General features: G+C 33.5%; 1 protein-coding gene across 9 annotated transcripts in view; it reads left to right on the top strand.

Moving 5' to 3' along the window:
- SOX5 (SRY-box transcription factor 5) overlaps positions 1 to 19,967 on the top strand; it is a 920,340-nt gene that overhangs the window by 396,739 nt on the left and 503,634 nt on the right. The gene's annotated exons all lie outside the window — the stretch shown is intronic.

The following is a 19,967-nucleotide window of genomic DNA, read 5'->3' on the forward strand; positions in this document are numbered from 1 at the left end:
TTTGGACTATAGAAGCATTTTTGTTCTCTGTATCTTTATCACTTGATGTATTTAGAAAAGTAATCAATTTAAAGTGTTTAACATTTAGTAAGCACTTAATGAATATTTACTGAATTGAAAGTAAGAGGCCTTTTAAACAGAAAATATTTAGTATTGGTGGGGATATGGAAAAACTAGTTTTAATACACTGCTGATGAGAATGAAAATTGGTATAACCAGGTAAGAAACTGTTCAGCAGTATCTGTAAAGTTGAACATATGCATGGATACCTGTAACTCCAATTCCACTTCTACGTGTATATCCAACAGATATACATATACATACATATATATGTATATATTCACTGAAAGACATGTACTAAAATTTTCCAAGTACCACTGCTTATAATAGCCAAACCAAGAAACCCTGATGCCTAAAAAAAATATAGAATACATAAATAATTTGTTGTTTATTTTTAAGGTGAAAAACTATACAGTAATGAAAACATATGATCTACAATTGCACACAGCTATATATGAATTTCACAAGTATAATGCTGAATGCAAGAGCCAAACACAAAATATTATGTACTGTGTGATTCCACTTACACAAAGTAGAAAAATTGGCAAAGCTGATCTATGCTGCTTACAAAGCAAGAATAATTGTTACCCTGGGGGATATTAGTAACTGGAAAGGAATAAAAGGGGAGGGCCTTTTGTGGTCCTGTTAATGTTTTAATTCTTGATCTGAAGGCAGGGTTTCACAGATTATGTTCAATTGTTACAGATATTGAGCTGAATACTATGGCTTGTGCACTCCTTTCTATGTATATTACTCCTTACTAATACATGAAAATGAAAAAGTAATAGATCTTTTAAATTCAATGAAATAATTATTCATGATTGAAGGAAATATATTTATTTTTAATATTCTCCAATATCTTATTACCTATTTTAGTGTAAAATTGGGATAAATTGAGTGGAGTAGATTGTTAAATGGAGGTACTTTATAAATCATGGTTTTATATAATTACATTTAAGATATGGTTCTTGCCAAGTTCAGAGATGTTTTAAGAATCTGCATTCATTTTACAAAATTTGAAATGTAAAATGTAACCTCAAGTGTAATTCAGCTAGTATGTATACAGCATGCCCAATATAATGCCTCTTATTTTTTAATGATTTTTCACAGTACTTGATGATGAATAGTTCTAATGATGCATTTTTTTTCCTTATAAAATGGGAAACCTCTATTTAAATTTTTTTTCACTATGAACGTTAAAGAATTTTGGATTTGTTATACAGAGCATTATACCCAAAGGAAGTTTTCCCAGATTATACTTACTTATTCCTGAAGGAATAGCTCTTTCAAACAGCCAAATGCTCATTTAGTATCTAGTGCTAATAAGAAGATACCAATTTACATTCAAATCATAGGTTAAACTTAGAAATTTTAGAATTGTATGTAACCAAATATGATTACAGAATAGTCCCTCCATTTTATTTTTCATGAGGAAACAGACCAGAAAGTTTAAGGGATATATCTAACGATACATCATTAATGCTTCTCATTACTGAAAAAAAACGCTCCAGTATTTTTCAATGTCCTCTTCTGTCTACAGAGAACATTCATGTGCATAATCTCAGTTATTGGTAGTATTACTAGGAACAAAATTGTGTAACTTAAAGTGACTCTCATATTATTCACCAAATGCCTCTTTACCATAACTGTATGTTGGTATTTGTATGTTTTTCTGTTATGTTATTCTCCTTGACACTCTAACTGCCTTGATTAAGGAATAACACAGGTCAATTAGATCCTATTTTATTTGAAACTTTTTCAAATTTGACCAATTCTGATGTCTGCTTTCATCTGCAGTTGAATTTTCCTGTCTACAATTAGATAAATACAACTACAGATGAATAGGGATTTCCTAGGGTTTTTAAAAAGGATCTGTGATCAGGTTGAGTAATCTCATCTAATTGTTTTGATGTTATCAAGATGTTTAATGACCTCTGATAGTTTCTTGTCTGTTGTTGGGGCATCCAGAACTGTCTGTGCCAATGATTTCAATGTAAAGGCATAGGAATTTTTCATTTTTATGTAATTGAATCAGCTTTGAGAAATATAATGCTCAGCATATCATATATCATATTATATCATATCATATGGTATGATAATACCACCATATCATATCTCATATTATCAGATATAAGTGTACATGCACATACATCATATTACTTTACATATGTATAATTTAAATTTTAAACAAAGTGTTTTAATGTTGTTATCAAAGTAATACATACATGCAATTAAAAAAAAATTCAACAGTACATAGCAGCCATTCTGTACCTTACCACATCTACCATGTTTTCCCAAAAATAAGACCTAGCCGGACCATCAGCTCTAATGCGTCTTTTGGAGCAAAAATTAATATAAGACCCGGTCTTATTTTACTATAATATAAGACCGGGTCTTATAAAATATAATATGATATGATATGATATGATATGATATGATATGATATGATATGATATAATAAAGACCATGTCTTATATTAATTTTTGCTCCAAAAGACGCATTAGAGCTGATGGTCCAGATAGGTCTTATTTTCGGGGAAACACGGTATAAACCCTATGAAATTTTTCAGAGACAAACATTTTTATTTTATTTTGATTTCTTCTCCATTATTCTAAATCAGGAATTTTTAACCTGGAGTAGATGAATAGGATTCAGGAGATCTGCGTACTTGGGTAGGGAGGAAAAATTACCTCTAAATTGAAATTTAGCACAGGCAGCAATCCACAGTAGTATTAGCAGTACTGTGACTTTATCAGTGATAAAAGTCAAAAACACTTTTATATGACAGACAGTTGTTGCAAAATCTGCCTCGAAATATTGCTTATACTCATCTCTACTTCCAAATTAGATCTTGTTACTTAATGCATTTATAAAGAAGCATATCTATTGTTATACCCTACATTGGTTTAGTATTTTTATATTTCAGTCTCATTTATTTCCTTTGCAATTCTATATATTTTGTTTTATGCAGTTAAAATAGTACATTGAGAATAATTACATAGACTTTACCAGACTGACAGTGGAGTCCATGCCAAGTGTATGTTAAAAATCTTTGCTGTAAATATTATGTGTATACCACTGTTTCTTGGTTTGTCAAATTTAGGCATTTGAGGCATCCTCTTCTGTGACGGAAGAGGATTCCACTCACTTATAACATTCTCTCACTTATTCTTTGATATGGTTATATTATACTACTTTGCTTTTTTATTGATTATCTTTTAAACAATACTTTCAATTAATATCGCTATTGACTATCTCTTGATGTTCCATTTTACTAAAGGCAGGTGTTAGCATTCCGTTCTTCTCTTTGCCTTTCATTTCTACCCTCTTGCTTCGCAATTTGTCATCTATACTTCTGTATTAACAATATCAAATATAATAACATTTGCATTCTGTTCTTAGAAACATAATGGTATTCTGGAAACATAATAAAATTCCCAATTATTTATCTATATGTTGATTCTAAAAGTTTAAGTTCAGTAAACAGTATTTACCTTGTTATGACTATGCAATATTTACTGTACATCTAACAAGCAAACAATGAGTATATGATTTTTTAGCAGCTTTTTGTTTTCCATGTTGAAGTGTCTAAGTGCCTTCCTTTATTCTAATTTATTTATTTCTTTGTAATGTTTGCCTTTATCATGTCCTCAATTTGTTCAAACTCTCTTGTATATCACTTATTCTAGGAAGTACCTTCCTCCTAGTTAGGTTTTTTGGTGGTGTTGTTATTTGTTTATGTTCCTCGTGACTCCCATTTCTGAACTTTCCTGACTATTCTATTTACATTGCTTTTTGGACATGCTGCAGAGCTTATCAGGGTACATCTGCACAAGAACAAAGAAATTTGCATTGGAACTAAAATTTCTGAGACTTAACATGTCTAAAAATTATTTTACTCTGCACAAACACTTGACTTCTGTAATTTGGAGGACTTTAGAATTCCAAATTAATAACCACTTCAGTTTTCCAAAATTTCATAAACATATATTAAGACTAGTAGTTTATTTAATTGACACTTTCCTTTATTTATTTTTATTTTTTTTATTTTTTTATTTTTATTTTTAAATTTTATTTTATTAAATTTATTGGGGTGACAATTGTTAGTAAAATTACATAGATTTCAGGTGTACAATTCTGTATTACATCATCTATAAATCCCATTGTGTGTTCATCACCCAGAGTCAGTTCTCCTTCCATCACCATATATTCGATCCCCCTTACCCTCATCTCCCACCCCCCACCCCCCGCCCCCCTTACCCTCTGGCAACCACTAAACTATTGTCTGTGTCTATGAGTTTTTGTTTCTCATTTGTTTGTCTTGTTCTTTTGTTGTTTTTGGTTTATATACCACATATCAGGGAAATCACATGGTTCTCTGCTTTTTCTGTCTGATTTGTTTCGCTCAGCATTACTCTCTCAAGATCTAAAAATAATGTGTTTATTTTTAAATAATAAGACTAAGTCATCTCTATCCTTTTATTAAGAATGTTAATGTCTTTTGGATTGAATTATTGTCCTTTAATTTCTGTCACTCTGCTTTCCCTTATCTCTCTTTTTGTATATTAAATGTTTTGTATTGATCCTTCATAGCTTTTTTCTTATACATTCTATTCACATTTTCATATTTTTTCATTTTTTTTTCATGTTTCATATTTTATGTTTCATATTTTTCAATTCAATCTCTAAGACTATCTTGGAATTGAAAAAACACACACAAAATTTCAGCCCATCCATTTTTAATTTTTAAGTATACTTTCTTCTCTACTCATATTTCATTATTCATAGAATCTATCATTTTATAAATTCAGCATCTTTTCAGGTTTCTCTTATGGTCTTAGTTTGAGATTTATTTTTTAAGTTTTCCTTCCCTGAATTATCTGTTTCTACTGGAATCTTTTTCTTTTAATTGAGCCACTCCTTTCATGCTGCAGACTTTCCTTAAATGTTTGCTAATTCTTGATTGCCTATATAAAGTTGTAAAGAGGAGAAGTTGACTCAGATCTGTACATCTGGACAGAGCTTTTCAATAGACAAGCTTCACTTAGCAGGAGGGTCAGATGGCCAGCCACAGTTCTAAAGTCTCTACAATCCTTCAAACAAGAGAGGTCTTGTCTTAGAGGATTGTCAATCTCTACCAAAAACCCTTCCATTTTTTTTTGGATGGGAGTTCAGTATGTTGCTGAATTCCAGGCAATATACATGCGGGGATGAAGCAGGTAAGTGACTATTTGAGCTCCTTAATTGTCAAGTTTTCCACTTCATATTTCCTTCCTGCCCTCCATGTTAGCTAGAATTTCTAAATCCTGAACCTTCCTGAAGTGGAAAGGAGTACCTAGTTACATTTTCATTTGTAGCCTCCTCATGGCTCTTCCTGGTTATAGTTTTCTGTATTTGGTTTTATGTCATGCTTTCTCCCCTAACTATTCGTAGTCCAGAAATCTGTTGAGAAATCACGTTCACTGATCATTCCAGCCTGTGTTCTTCATTATTGTGGTTTTAAAATCTCTTTGTAATGCATTATTATACTCAATGGTGTCTGTGGAGAAGTCTGTCCACAATCTTAAATTAGAAGCCCTGAGTATCACAGTGTAATAATAAAATTTTTATATTATTTCTAATTGTTTGACCAAAAGGCATAACTTTTCATTGCATATCAAAACAAAGTATTTTTGTACAGTTTTATATATACATACCAGGAGTGCCAAAAAAATGTATACAAGTGGACACTGGTCAGCATTGCTCAAGCAGTAGTTTGCCATAATCAGAAGTGCCTTGATGCTTATGAGAACCACTTTGAGCACCTCTGGTAATTGCAGAAGTCACATGTGACTTGTATTCATCTTTTGTTATCAGTATATATTGAGTATTACCATTTTAATAGCTTTTTCCTTTCTTAAAATGTGTATACATTTTTTGGCACCCTCTGTATGTTACATTTTTCAGACATGCAGTAAAAAATGGTAAAACAAAGATTATATTTCATTTTGTTGTGAACTTTACCAAGGGTGTTCACCATTTCAAACTTCACCTTATGATACTTGAACTACCAAAAACAACCCAGTTGTATCAACATGTACTTTTACCTTTGGATTCTTAGTGATTTTACATATAGTTGCAAATATCTGACTTGATCATTTTTTCTTCCAGTGCAGACTTATTGATTATTTACATATTTGAATACATATCATTTTATTATAAATCACTCTCTTTTTATTTTCCCTTTTATATTACAGTTAACACATTATATTGATTTTGTCAAATTCAGTATCTGAGTAACTTACATTATTTATGACTTTTATTTCAGAACAGTAAGGGACAACAAAAATCTTTATTTTAAAATATGTCTTGGGTCTGATAAGGTTGAGAAACAGTGATGTAAATCACAGAACTAAAATTTTTTTGCCTTTGAGTCTTTATAGGGAACATGGGAATAAACTTCCAAATATTGAAGGGGGGAAATAAAGGAACCCTTTCCATTGATGCTTTTTAAAAGCAATGATTCAGAAATAAGTACCAGGAAGTGTTCTGTATCTCTGCATGTGATTGTAAATCAACAACATTCCATCTGCCTGTTCTCTACTTGATGAAGTCTGACTTGGATGTTCTCCAACAGAGATCAACAAACCTTTTCTGTAATGGACCAGCAAGTAGACATTTTAGGCTTTGAGGGCTAGACCATCACTGTTGCAAGTATTGAATGCTGCCATTATAGTATGAAAGCAGCTATAGAAAAGTAACAAACAAGTGAGTGTGGCTGTGTTCCAATAAAACTTTATTTACACAAATAAACAACAGGATGAATTTGTCACTGAAGCCATAGTGTTCCAAACTCTTGATCTTTGTGATTATCAAATTTTTCAGTTTCAGTGAACTGTCATTAGTGATGACTTTATTATCCATTGCAATGGCAAAACTGTTTAAATATCTTGAAGTATTTGTCCATATTTTAGTTGGTGAGCCATAGTAAATATGGGTTTAAAGGTTTTTTTTTTATTCTGCTAAAGGTTTTTTGTTCCCTATTTGGTTGTTTATTTATTTATTTTTTTGTGATGATTGTTAAGCTTAGCTACTTTATACGTAGAAAAGAAAAACACTGCTGTTAATCTCTCACCATTCTTGGTGATAGCAGGACCCTTTACGAAAGTTGAACCAAGTAGAGATCATTCCATTAAGGAGGAATGTAGAGAGAATGGAAAATATCTACAGTGGATTAACCTAAAATAATTAAAGGTCAAGGAAAAATAATTTATGAGTAATGATTGAAGCCCTGATTAGTAAAGAAAAAGGAAAGCTTCTGAGGGCCTCCTATGAGTCATCACATATTTGAAGAATTACCATGAAGAAGAATTCTACGGTTTAATGGTGGTTTTTTTGTTTTTTTTCACCTTTGACATTTTAACAAGAAAAGCTTTTTTTTAAAAAGCACACATTTGATTAGAAGTTTACATTATAAGGGGTATCATGGTTGTAGGACTCAGTAGCCATCTAAAGTCAGCCTACAGTCTGAATTATTGGAATTTTCAACTTTAAAATATGTATATTCAATAAACATTGATTTTTGAGCTAAACCAGACAGATAACAGATTTGTTTCTCAATTATATGCACATATTTGTTAGGTATTAAAACAACTGATATATTAATACTTTCCAATGCTATTATTGATGATACTAAAGTATGACTTATATTTCTGGTAACAGTTTTAGTTAGACTTGGTAAGACCCAAGAGCTGACAGGTTTGACTGGTCTAATACATCACTCATAGGCTACATTGTGCACACTGTTCATTCCCTGCAGCACAGACGTAGGTGGTGACTGTCAACTATGCCCTTTGATAGATGTTATCTAATGTTTAAAATATTTCATGAAGTCTTTCCATATTTCTCCTGGTGATTTCAAGTTTAGAAATGTGATTTGCTTAGTGCAATGTTCTGATCTGGGGATGATTTTAACCCCCAGGGGATAGTTGGCCATGTCTGGAGACATTTTTGCTTGTCACAACTGGGAGATGCCCTTGACATCTAGGAGGAAAGGTCTAGGATGCTGCTAAATGTTCTATAACGCATAGTGTAGTCTCCCACAATAAAGACTTATCTGACCCAAACTGTCAATAACGCTGAGGTTGAGAATCTCTGACTTAATATAAAGTTTAGGAATTTCTAAACTTCAGGATTCTTGAAATCCATACCATCTGAACGCTAACCAATGAGTTATTTTAGGTCTACTTTACGGAGATCTGTCAAAGTACACCATTTCCCCAATATATATCAATCACAGGGAAGCCAGTGGTTGTCGATGTTTCTTCCCAGGTCAGTCATCCATTTGTCTCATCAACTATATAATGAACACTTGATGTGGGACCTAGGGTGACCATACAAAACTGAATAAGATGAGGTCTTAATGTAAATTAACAGTAGACTGTAAAGGTGCCTGAGTTGTTCTCTATGACTTTTGTAACGTTTTGTTACATCATGGCCACTCCTTGGACTTCATTAAAAGCAAAGACAGGCTTGTCATGATTTTTTTGGAAGCTTCATTTGCACTGGCAAGAGAATGGGGAAAGATAGTTGATTTTCAGAGTCTTTAATTCTATCTTTTAGCTTAAGTAACCCATAGAGCAAAACTGTTGAAGGACCACTAGTGAGTGATACCTCTTATGGGCAGAGGGTTGCAGCTGATGACTTCTGTTAAGTTTCTTTTGAAAATGTGAACATCACTATTCCAGTAATATATTATCAGACAAAAATTTCAATAAGATAAGCATTTAAGTAAGTTTGTGATAAAGGGTATTTGAACTTGTAGATACAGGTTTTCTAAGGACTCTGCTTCTGCCTTTATTTATTTATTTATTTATTTATTTATTTATTTATTTATTTATTTATTTATTTCGGGGGGTGGGGGGGCTAGGACATGGATTGTAGGCTTAGTTTCCAAATGTGAATTTTAAAATACTCTTTTAAAAATAAACAAATATTTTCCAACGTTTGATAATATTAAAATATTTTACCATTTGTTCTGTTGAAGTGGTTTTGTTGTTGTTTAAAACAAATTTTCTTTCTGCTATTAAGTGAGAAAGTAAGTAAACACCTATAAAGAGACCAATCTGTTTTTACTGTGTAATGATCCCCCTAGTGGATGTGAGAAGCAGCTAGTTTCAGGATTTGCATAAAGAAGCAGGTGATTGTGGGTGAGACTTAGTTGTTTCTTACTTTCAGAGGTATTTTACAGGATCAGGACTGTCTTTCCTATTTTTAATAGAAGACCTCCCAGTGATCAAAATGCCTTTTTAGAAACCAAACCCTTAAGGAGACAGAAAATGGTATAAGTGCATATTTTTTTTAAAGTTAGAAAAATATAAATATCTTAAACAAATTGGAGTGATGCTTTTGTAGTTTTTCCAAAATGCTGTTTAAAGAAAGGATTTTACCAATTATTTTGTGTTCTTTCACTGAAACTGGCTAACTATTTTGAAGTAGTCAGAATGCAACCTGGTGCTGCTGTATGTCATCTGACCAGGAGTGAGATTTTTAAAAGCAAAAATAAATGTGAAGAAAAACTAATAATACAAAAATTGATTACTTCTGATGAAAGTCCTGTTTAAAGCCATGCTATCAGAATAAGATGTTTAAGGCACCTATTTGTAATAACAATATAATAAAACTTTCAAAATATTAATTTTGATTGAGTAAAATGTTATTATATTAAGCCTATGTGTTTCAAATATGCTACTATTCAGAATATTGGAAACAGGAGCGGGAGAATAGAGAAAAAAGTCCTGTGAAGTGGAGAAAACTTAAAATAGTGCTAGCTCAAATTGCTTTACCACGTTCAAGTAAAAATAATGTTAATGATGACCATATAATGAACACAATATCAATAGAACATTTTGTTGCCTAAGCAAACAGTGTTATTGTTTTCCTCCTTTGAAAAATGCCTTGCTGGCGCATGGAACTGCTACTGTTCTGACGAAGGTAACATTTAAGTAGGAAAATAGCCTGTTTCTTTATAAAGGACTTAAACACTGATGGAGGATAGCGTTGTTAAATAAGATACATTTTGCAAGTGGAGTATATCAAACAATCATGTTTGATAATAATCATTTTCTGATATTATAAAACCTGTAAAATATAAAACAAATGCATATGCTATTTTTATAAATATTGCTTTATGTTGTATTTATATTGTAATGACTATAATTAATGTTTTTGAAACTTTTTACCTTTCTTTTTTACTTTGGAAAATACCTACAGAGCAAATAACTAAATACCTAACTTCTTGACAGAAGCCAATGGTGCAATGTGTGAGATATAGTACAGTAAATGACATGTAACATGATTCAGGTAATGAGAAGTTCTACAAGTTTTGCTTGATTTATTGAAAAGAAAACCGCATTTTTCAGTGATTAACATTCTTTGATGACAGTAATGATGATGCGTGAATTGGATGAGGAGATAGGAAACAAGAAGATAAAAGGATGGAAAATCTATAATTAACAAAAAACATACACAAACAATAATTAGTGTAAGTGAAGTATATTTCTGCAGAATAAAAATGGAACAAAGTGAACAATGAAAATCAGAGACAATTAGGGTGGATGTAGCTTGGATCACAGAAATGGTGAAAGGCAAAAGATAATGTAATGCAACTTGTACATAGAAACAATGGAAATCTGTTCAAAAGCTCTTTTAAATGACCGCCCCCTCGCACATATTGTATCCTCTTCTGCCTTTCCCTTAGCATGTTTTCTTTAATATTTCTGACTTACAAGATGCCTGAGGAAAAGAAACACTTTACTTGATTTTAAAACTTTATTTGCAGCTCTGCCACTTCATATGTTGAATAAGCTTACATATTTTATGGACTTAAATATTCACATGGCTTTGCTTTTGAGTGGACTGTTAGACCAAATTGCCTGATATTTAAATGTTACCATAGTGATGAGTAGTGGACACTGTCATATTTCTTTTTTTAATTAAGGAACAGATGCAGGTAAAGCTGATCTCTTAGTGACCCTCTTTAAGCTGGCATCAACACATTGATTGTTTTCAATTCTTTTCTCTCCCCTGCAATCTTAGCTTTGTCCTTTCTTCATATCAAGGTCTCCATCCTCTTAGGTTAAAGATGCAGGAACTCCTTTTAAACCCTTCCTTTGGGAACTTTATCTTAGAAGGAATAAAACACACTTCCACTAAACACCAATGAAACATTAATGCCTTCCCCACCCCCGCACATGATGCCCTGGTTTTCTTTATTTAAAATGCAGTGATGTTTGAGTGGTAGTTTGTTAAAATTCTGTTTAGCCTATACAGACCATATGTATTTCTACCTCCACACATTTTTTTTTTTTTTTTAAGGAAACAAAATGCCCTTTCACATTTAATGTATTTACCAACAAGGTATGTTTGAAAGGTTTAAAAGGTGTTATCAGTGCCATTATTCTTCCTTTGGGTAATAATTTCCTAAACTACACTAATATCATAAGAAGTATTTATTGAGCAATCTACATACATGGTACTATTTTAGATGTTTTTTTCAAATAAGAGTTCATGCCCCAAAGATGCTTACAGTTTGTTTATATATGAGGCAGACAGTAATGAGTATTTTAACCCAGGTCTAACATGCTCTGGGTAGAAGAAACAAATTTTTCCTGGATAGATTAGAGATGGGGGTTAATAGTTACCCAGTAGTCAGAGATATAGGCACAGTGCCAGAGGAACAGCATATGCAATAAAATGCTTGTCCTAACTAATTTTCATCCATTTCACTTAGGATTGTTAATATTAACTCAGTACATTTTGGGTTCTTCATCTCACCTCAATTTTGTGGCAATTTTGTCTCATTTGATTTTTGTATCAGATTTCACTGATGTTGGAGACTAGCTAATCAAATTTATCACCCCTTTTAGGGGATTTCTAATTTCTTTTATGCATGTTAAACAATACAGATTCCAATGCATTTTTTTTTTATGATTTTCAAACCTTTTGACTTTCCTTGTCTTTAAAATCTATAGCAGATACATTTTGCATAAATTATTTCACATTTTACATTGCCTTGTTCATCTAGAGGCCATATGTACTTTTGAATATTTTCCCAATAGAATGGTTGGTCTGTAAGTATATACAATCACATTTCAGTTCTCAAACAATGCACTGTGAAGGTACTTCTTTTTAAAAATCAACTCTGTGGAAGTTTAATTTATATACAATTCATTGGACCCATTTAAAGTATATGATTCAATGAATTCTGCTAGATGTGTATACCTATGAAATCACTATCACTGTGAAGTTGAATAATATACGGTGTCTCTTTTTCTTAGTAGTATCTTTCCACACAGAGACTTAAAGACCATTCTGAAGTGGTGCTCCGAACAGCTCAAAATAATAAGTCAAATCTGACAGGACTATATGTGGCTTCAGTAAAACAATAGCGGTCTGAGACTTAATTTACTGATGATCAAGGCCCCTAGTTGTATGGTTGTGCTGGAATAAAGCAATTGAACATAAAACCCGTCTCTTGTGTTGGGACATAATATTGCATTCGAGATAGGCCAGTGCTCTGACTTTATCTGAGCTCATCTGCAAAGAGCTCCTTTGGTGGAGACATTTCTGAAAGGGTGCTGCTTCTGGCTTATGTTGATAGGATATCAGAACGGTAGATATTGTCTCATCATGAGCTGTGGTTAATAATTGTTTGCAGAGAAACTGTAGCAAATGTAATGATGGTGATGCCAGTAAGCATTCACTAGGTGTTTTAGACTGTAAGTTTTTAAATTTTTCTTTAAAATACATCATTTTAATGGAAAAGTTTGACAGGTTTCTTAAATCTGTGAAATCCCCATATTGCATGATCCTTAAAGATGTGCATTTGGTTTCCCAGAAGTGATCTCGAGGTTATAAAAGTATCTTTTCAATTGAGTAAATTTTTTTTTTTTTTTGAGTTTGGATCAATAAAATCTGATTTTTTACTGCTGTTTGAAAGATAATGTTTCTTACTGCTTGAAATAAATAAGTAATTGAAACTAACAGTAGTTATTTCAGTATAGAATTTTATCGTGATAATTTTATTGTATTGTGATAATCATTTCTAATTTCTTTGTTTCCCAGCACATTAGTTTTTCAATTCCAGTATTAACATGCATTCAATAAACTTCCCTGCATGTATGTTCATAATGAGCCAATCAATAACACAGGTAAAATTTTATCCACTATTTATGTCAGGATGCACATGAAATTGCAACATTTAAAAAACAAATAAATTCAAAATTTGGTTGCAAAATAGAGACTTGAAACTTTCTTGTACCCTTGACTTGTTCTGGAAACACAATACTTGAATAGTTTCATTCCTTCCAGGTTTAAACCTTCAAGACTTTCCTTAACAATTTTCTCTCCTCAGAAGACACATGTGCTGGCTAGGAAGGAAAACACTAGTATTGTTTTTCAGGAATAAGAGTACATTAATGAGCCACAGTAAGCTACTGTCTCTACTGCAGCTTGCAAATAGGCTTTATCCCGTATTTGAGAAATGCTACTCAAATCATCCGAGCATAACTTTGGTACAGAAGATTGGCTAGTTCACACAATGTTATACAAAGTTATGTGTACAATTATTCCATAGGTAAAAAAAATATTATAATGTTTTTATACTATTTTCTTTTCAGTTCAAGTGAGAATTAAGATAATATTGAGGGAAAATTACTATTGAAGATATTTGTGCTCCTGAAAACCAGGAAGACTAAATAATTTATAAAATGTAAAGCAAAGATTTTAGTGTTTTCTCAAACAAACAAACAAACAAACAAAACAGCTTAGATAACGTCAACAATTTACTCTTAATGCTTCTTAATTTATTCTTTGTATATAGACCTCTTGTACAACTTAAAACAATTAGAGGCATACTTTGCTTTGCAATTTGAACTTTGCAGTAACAGTGCGTATCTATTATGGATCCTGGGAGAAGCCTCTTGGGTTCAACCCAAGATTGTCCTCCCTTCTTCTCATCCTCACCCTTCCTATGTTAGCTAGGCCTATTAGTCAGGGATTTCATTCTACCACCTCAAAACTGCTAAGGCAACCTTGTCATTGTAATTTTCACGCCCTTTCTTTTCCTTTGTTCTATATGTCAGTGAAATCTTATCTCCACACTCTTCTGTCATAGGTTAATAGCTTGGAACAAAGTTCAATTAGAGTCTCTAACATAATAAAACAAAATGCACAGATGAAAAAATTACTAGCCGTCTCCATACTTTATTCAAGCACTGTTTGTTGAATTTCGCCCATCAGTGAAACTGAATTAGTGAATATGATGGGAAATTGTCAAATGTGTGCATACAGATTTGGGAGACCTTAATACAACTTGTTCTAGAGATGTTCCAAAGACATTGTAGTATCCTGGAAAAGTTCTTAGTATAGATTTTATTATCTTGGTGATGTGGTGTTTAACCATATTGTTAAATCCAAAAATTCTAAATGATGTATGGAAATTTAAAATCTGAATACTATCTTAACATTTTGAAGCTTTTCGAAAAAGAATATTGGTTTATTTCCATCTGTTGCATTTGTTCAGTTAAAATCACCTTTGCTAATAGGTTAAAGTCATGGGTCATTGTCTATACTTACTCTACGTATGCTACTGTCTGCTCAAGGTTATTTGGAAATTATGTGGCAGAGAAATTTTCCAAAGGTATAAATGGTATTAGTGCAAATTTACTAGCTGGATTATTTGAGAAGAAATATATTGACATCATTGAACATTATCAACAATCCCTCTGCCATCACTTTCTCCTCCTCTACTCAATGAGCTGTTAAAAGACACAATTTGTTGTACTATGTAGCTAACAAGAAATAAATAACATGCAGCAGGTGCTACACAGGAAGGCACTGAGTGTTATTGTACTAACTGTGCCTGACTAATTCTAGCCAAAACAACAATTCCGTATTCAGTAAAGGAGAAGAACAGATAATTTAATGGAGACTTGGAGCCCAGTTGTTTGTAATGTCAGGGTTGTACTTGGAAAATAGAACCAAATGAGCGACATGGCTAGTGGAATTCCTCTGTTGCAGAGATTTATACTCAACTCATGAGAATTCAGTTGAATGGAAGATAATGGTACCATTTCCCCCAAAATAAGACCTAGCCGGACCATCAGCTCTAATGTGTCTTTTGGAGCAAAAATTAATATAAGACCCAGTGTTATGTTATGTTATGTTATGTTATGTTATGTTATGTTATGTTATGTTATGTTATGTTATGTTATGTTATACCCGGTCTTATATTATAGTAAAATAAGACTGGGTCTTATGTTAATTTTTGCTACAAAAGACGCATTAGAGCTGATGATCCAGCTAGGTCTTATTTTGGGGAAACACAGTATGTCAATGATTTAAAATATTGGATAATCCATTTTTTTATACATCCTTTTAAAAAAGAACTTTGTGATTACTTCGACATGAGTCTATGCTCCACATTATATTTCTTTTATGTTGATGCTAAAAGTAACTTGCATTCCCTGAATATCATACAAATTTGTTCTAAAGAAAGGTGAGAAACATAGTATAGCAAAAGGGAAGAAAACTGGAAATAACCTTTGGCCATTTTCTACCCTGCAGAGGAAATAGAGATTTTGAATAATGGTATTTGTTTTATCTCTCTTACCAAGGAGATGATGTATATTATTCCAATCACTCACTTATCCAATAATTACTAATTACTAATTATTACATACAGCACCTACCATATATCAGGAACTGTGGACAGAGCAAAACACACGTCAGATGAGATCCTGCTGTTGTGATGGCTGTGTTCTACTGGGAGAAGTAGACAATTATTAAGTTAAAAAAGGTAATGATAGATTGAAATGAGTGTTATTTACGAAGGAAATAATCAGAGTGCACACCCTTAAAGAGTGTTTCTATGGGAAGGTTTCCTTTGAGCTTTAAGCTGAAAGATGAGAATGGGTCAGTCATAAGAATTGCAAAGGAAGATTTTCTGGGCAAGTGAGAAATCTTGGAGGTGAGCAAAGTATTGCCAAGTTCAAGAAGCAGAAAGGAAACTGGTGTGTTTAGAGTATAACAGGGAGTATGATAATTTTAGAAGATATAATTGGAGAGCTAGGCAAGAACCAGATCAAGGAAGGGCCTATTTGGCAGTGGTTTGAACCTTAGTTTTCATTCTGAAAGCAATGGACACTATTGAAGGATTTTAAAAAGGTGAGTGACTTAAGCTTATTGATTCTTTAACAAAAAAGATCACTGTCCTCTCTGTGGAGAGGGGTTTGAAGAGGTGCAAGATTAGAAATGGAGGGATTCATTAGGAGGTTTTTGCAATATAATTGATAAATTGTGGACTACAATGGTGATTGCAGAGTGAAAGGAAATGTGGGGATTAATGCATATTGTGGAAGTTAAACTGACATGACTTGCTAATGAACAGGATAAATGATAAGAGAAAGAAAGAGATCAATAATGACTCCTTATTTTTGGACTGAGCCCTGGGTAAATGCAGATGACATTTAGTGAAATGGGGAAGCTAGGCAAGTCCAGATTTGAGAAAATCAAGAGTTCTGTTAGGATTTATTCAGTGTGTTAAGCCTACGAAGTAGAGATGACAAATGGGTTAGTAATGCAAAAGTGTGCATAACTTCAGAGGAAAGTTCTGGGTTTGAAATATATATTTGTTTGTCATCAGCACATAAAAATGGCATCTAATGCCATTGCCTTTGATGAGATCAGTTAAGGAGAGCGTAAAGAGATCCCAAAACCTAGATTGAGGTACTCAACTTTTATACACTGAGCAATGGGATGAGATCAAGAAAGAAGCAGCCAGTGACATAGGAGAAAGCCAGGAAAAGAGACAGTGACAGAAGGAAAGAGTCAACTGTGCCAATGTTGCTGACTCTGGAAAAATGTGGTAATATTTCACTTTGAGAAGGACCATTTCAGGGCATTGGTGGGGAATGGAAGCAGATTGGAATGAGTGGATTTCAGGATGAGTTGGTTGGTTTGGAAGTGGAGCATGTGACTTTAGAAATGCTAATAAACAATTTTAGCTGTGAATACAGAGGCTAGAAAAGGGATAGTAGTGGGAGATATGGAGTTCAAGGGAAGTTTTATTTGTTTTAAGGTGGAAAATACCAAAATGTACTAATATTCTAATACCCACAATTCACCAAAAAGGTAGAAATTGTAAATGCAGGAAATGGGGACAACAACTAACATAAGAGAAGTATTTTAAAAGAGGACTACTATTCAGTATCAGATTCTTAATGCAGGAGCAGCATCTGTGCATCTGCATTCCACTGAATCTGACATAATATGATTATCATTATAGAACAGTGGTATTGCAATGTGTCTTTAGAGCTCATCGCATCCAAGTTTTTCATGTTACAAATGACCAAACAAAGATACAGATAAGAAGTGAGACTTAACCTCATCTTACAGCTAATTAATAAATCGGGGATTGTCCAGTTAGCACTATTTATTGATTAAGGAGGCGTGTAGGGAGGGGAAAGCCTTTTCCTACTTAATGTCATAGCCAGTGCATTTGCATCCATGAGTGAACCTAGTACCTCGTTAGCAAGCCAACAGGTAGAAGAGTGGCTCCTCCTGAGATGTAGTTACTTTACTAGATGCCATGTGATGTCACCCTGGTCCCCTCTTCATAACAGAAGCACTCATTCCCCCATTGCTGGAATTGGTGGCAGCAGGTAATGCGCAGCCGAGTTGCTCTCATCTAAAGAGAGCTACTTTGCCTCGTGTCCCGCTCTCTTCCTGTGGGTACCCTGCATCCAATGATTGGTTGATGAAGTTTCAGCTCCTTTATCCCAAGTCAGGACCACTCTGAATGACCACCAAAGAGTCCTGAAGGATCTTCTGAGGTTTTTGCCTGGATTGCATTACAGTTTAGCTCTTCTCTCTGCCCAATCCTGTCTCCTCCCAGGTTGTTGGTCCCAAGAATATACCAAATAAATCTTCCTACTTGCAATTTTTTTCATCTCAGGATCTGCTTCCGCAGGGACCCTGACCTACAAAAAACTACAAAGGACATGACCAATAATAAAAACTTCAACTCATCAATCTTGGGGTTAATCACATACAGCTTGGATATTTTAAAAATCCACAAAACTGGTAGGTGGCTTATTTCAGCAAAGGGAATGATTGAAATGGGACTGTCTGTCAGGTTACAATGGTGGAGAATTAAGTCCATTTGGAACAACACCTTAGCTAGAGGTTGGGAGTTTCTTGGTATCAGGTTTTGATGTGGTAGAGATGTAGCAGACCAGAATTATAGAATCATCAGAGTCTCAGGTAAGCTATCTAGGCTCAGAAGTGATTCCAGGACTAACAAATAGCCTTTTGGTTAAGCATAAACCATGTTGAAACTCAGTGAATGAGCAAACTGTAGTAGGGGGAGGGTACATAGATATGCAGGGCTAACATGAATCTCAGAGTATGAACACATAGCTAATTCCAGACCTTTCCTTCTGGTGGGGACATGGCTCCTGGTTACTACTACTCGTGATCAGTGTGAGCTCAGGAGCTGGACAAACCTGCCTCTTCGGGGAGAGAGATGTAAACAGAGAATGGAGAAAGTAAAAGCTGAGAGTTCAAGACAAAGAAATAATATTTATTTCTGGGAAGCAAAGTTGCCTTACTAAAGGAAAGTTTTATTTCATTGTCACATTTTTAGATTCCTTCTGAAATCCAGGGAGAACATTTAGTTTACCGCGGCTGTGGTAGCATTCTAATCCATATTTGTAAGCACTGTGGCCATTTTTCAAAACCTTGTCCTGTTAATAAGTCCTATAATTTAAAGGTAGAGCCTCCTCTCTCTCTCTCTCTCTCTCTCTCTCTCTCTCTCTCTCTCTCTCTTTCTGAGGTGTGTGTGTGTGTAGTTGGTGTGTTGTTGTTGTTGAGGCTGAAAATAATGAAGAATTACAGGAATATTTGTAATGCATAGCCTTTACATTCAAAACTATCACCAGTCATTCCCAGAAGGAAGGCTATTCTTATAGATAGATGATTTACGTGGGGAAACAAAAGAAAGGAAGAAATAGCCAAGATAATTTTATAGTCCAGGTTTAGGGATGAGTTCTCTAAAATCTCATTACTTATTATAAAGCCGAAGATTTTAGACAGTATGGAATTGGCATTAATTCCATCATATAGACCAGAGAGGGGAAGAATTGACAGCCTAGAAACAGTTAAATTCACATATGAAAGCAAGATACTTGACAGTGGTGACATTAAGAATCAGTAGGGAAAGTATGAACTCTTCAGTACATGATGCTAGGACAATTGGTTATCCATATGGAAAAAAAGTATAATTAGATCCTGGTGACAAAATAAATTCCAGGTGGCTTAAAAATCTGAAAGTAAAAAGCAAAACTTGAAAAATTCTACAGTCAGAAATAGGAGTATTTTTATGACCTCAGGTTAAGGAAGGATTTCATAAGGGAAAAGATCAGTAAATTTGGCCTCATTAAAATTGCATCCTGTATACATTAGAAGGGACTGAGAAAAAAAAGAAAAATAAGCCACTGACAAAAGAGAGATATTGGAAAACCTATATAGTCACCAAAGGATAAGCATTTAGAACTTTAGCAGTAGGAAAAAGACAAACAACCTAATAGTAAAAAAGGGAAAGGGAATAAGCAGGCATTTTACAGAAAAAGAAACATATACGTTCAATGAAATGATCTACAACTTCACTAGTTATGATAGGAATTCAAAATAAAATAATGTACTATTTCATACCCATCAGATTGCCAAAAATGAATGTTGGTGAGGGTAAAGAGCAGAGGGAGCTCTCTTACAATGTTAGTGGCAGTAGAAATTGGTACAGTCACGTTGGAGAGTGATTTGGCAAAATTCAATTGGAAAAAAATTCAACAGACAAAAAATAAATCATA

This window comes from Rhinolophus sinicus, linkage group LG02 (genome assembly GCF_036562045.2).
Source record: "Rhinolophus sinicus isolate RSC01 linkage group LG02, ASM3656204v1, whole genome shotgun sequence".
NCBI classification, from domain to species: domain Eukaryota; kingdom Metazoa; phylum Chordata; class Mammalia; order Chiroptera; family Rhinolophidae; genus Rhinolophus; species Rhinolophus sinicus.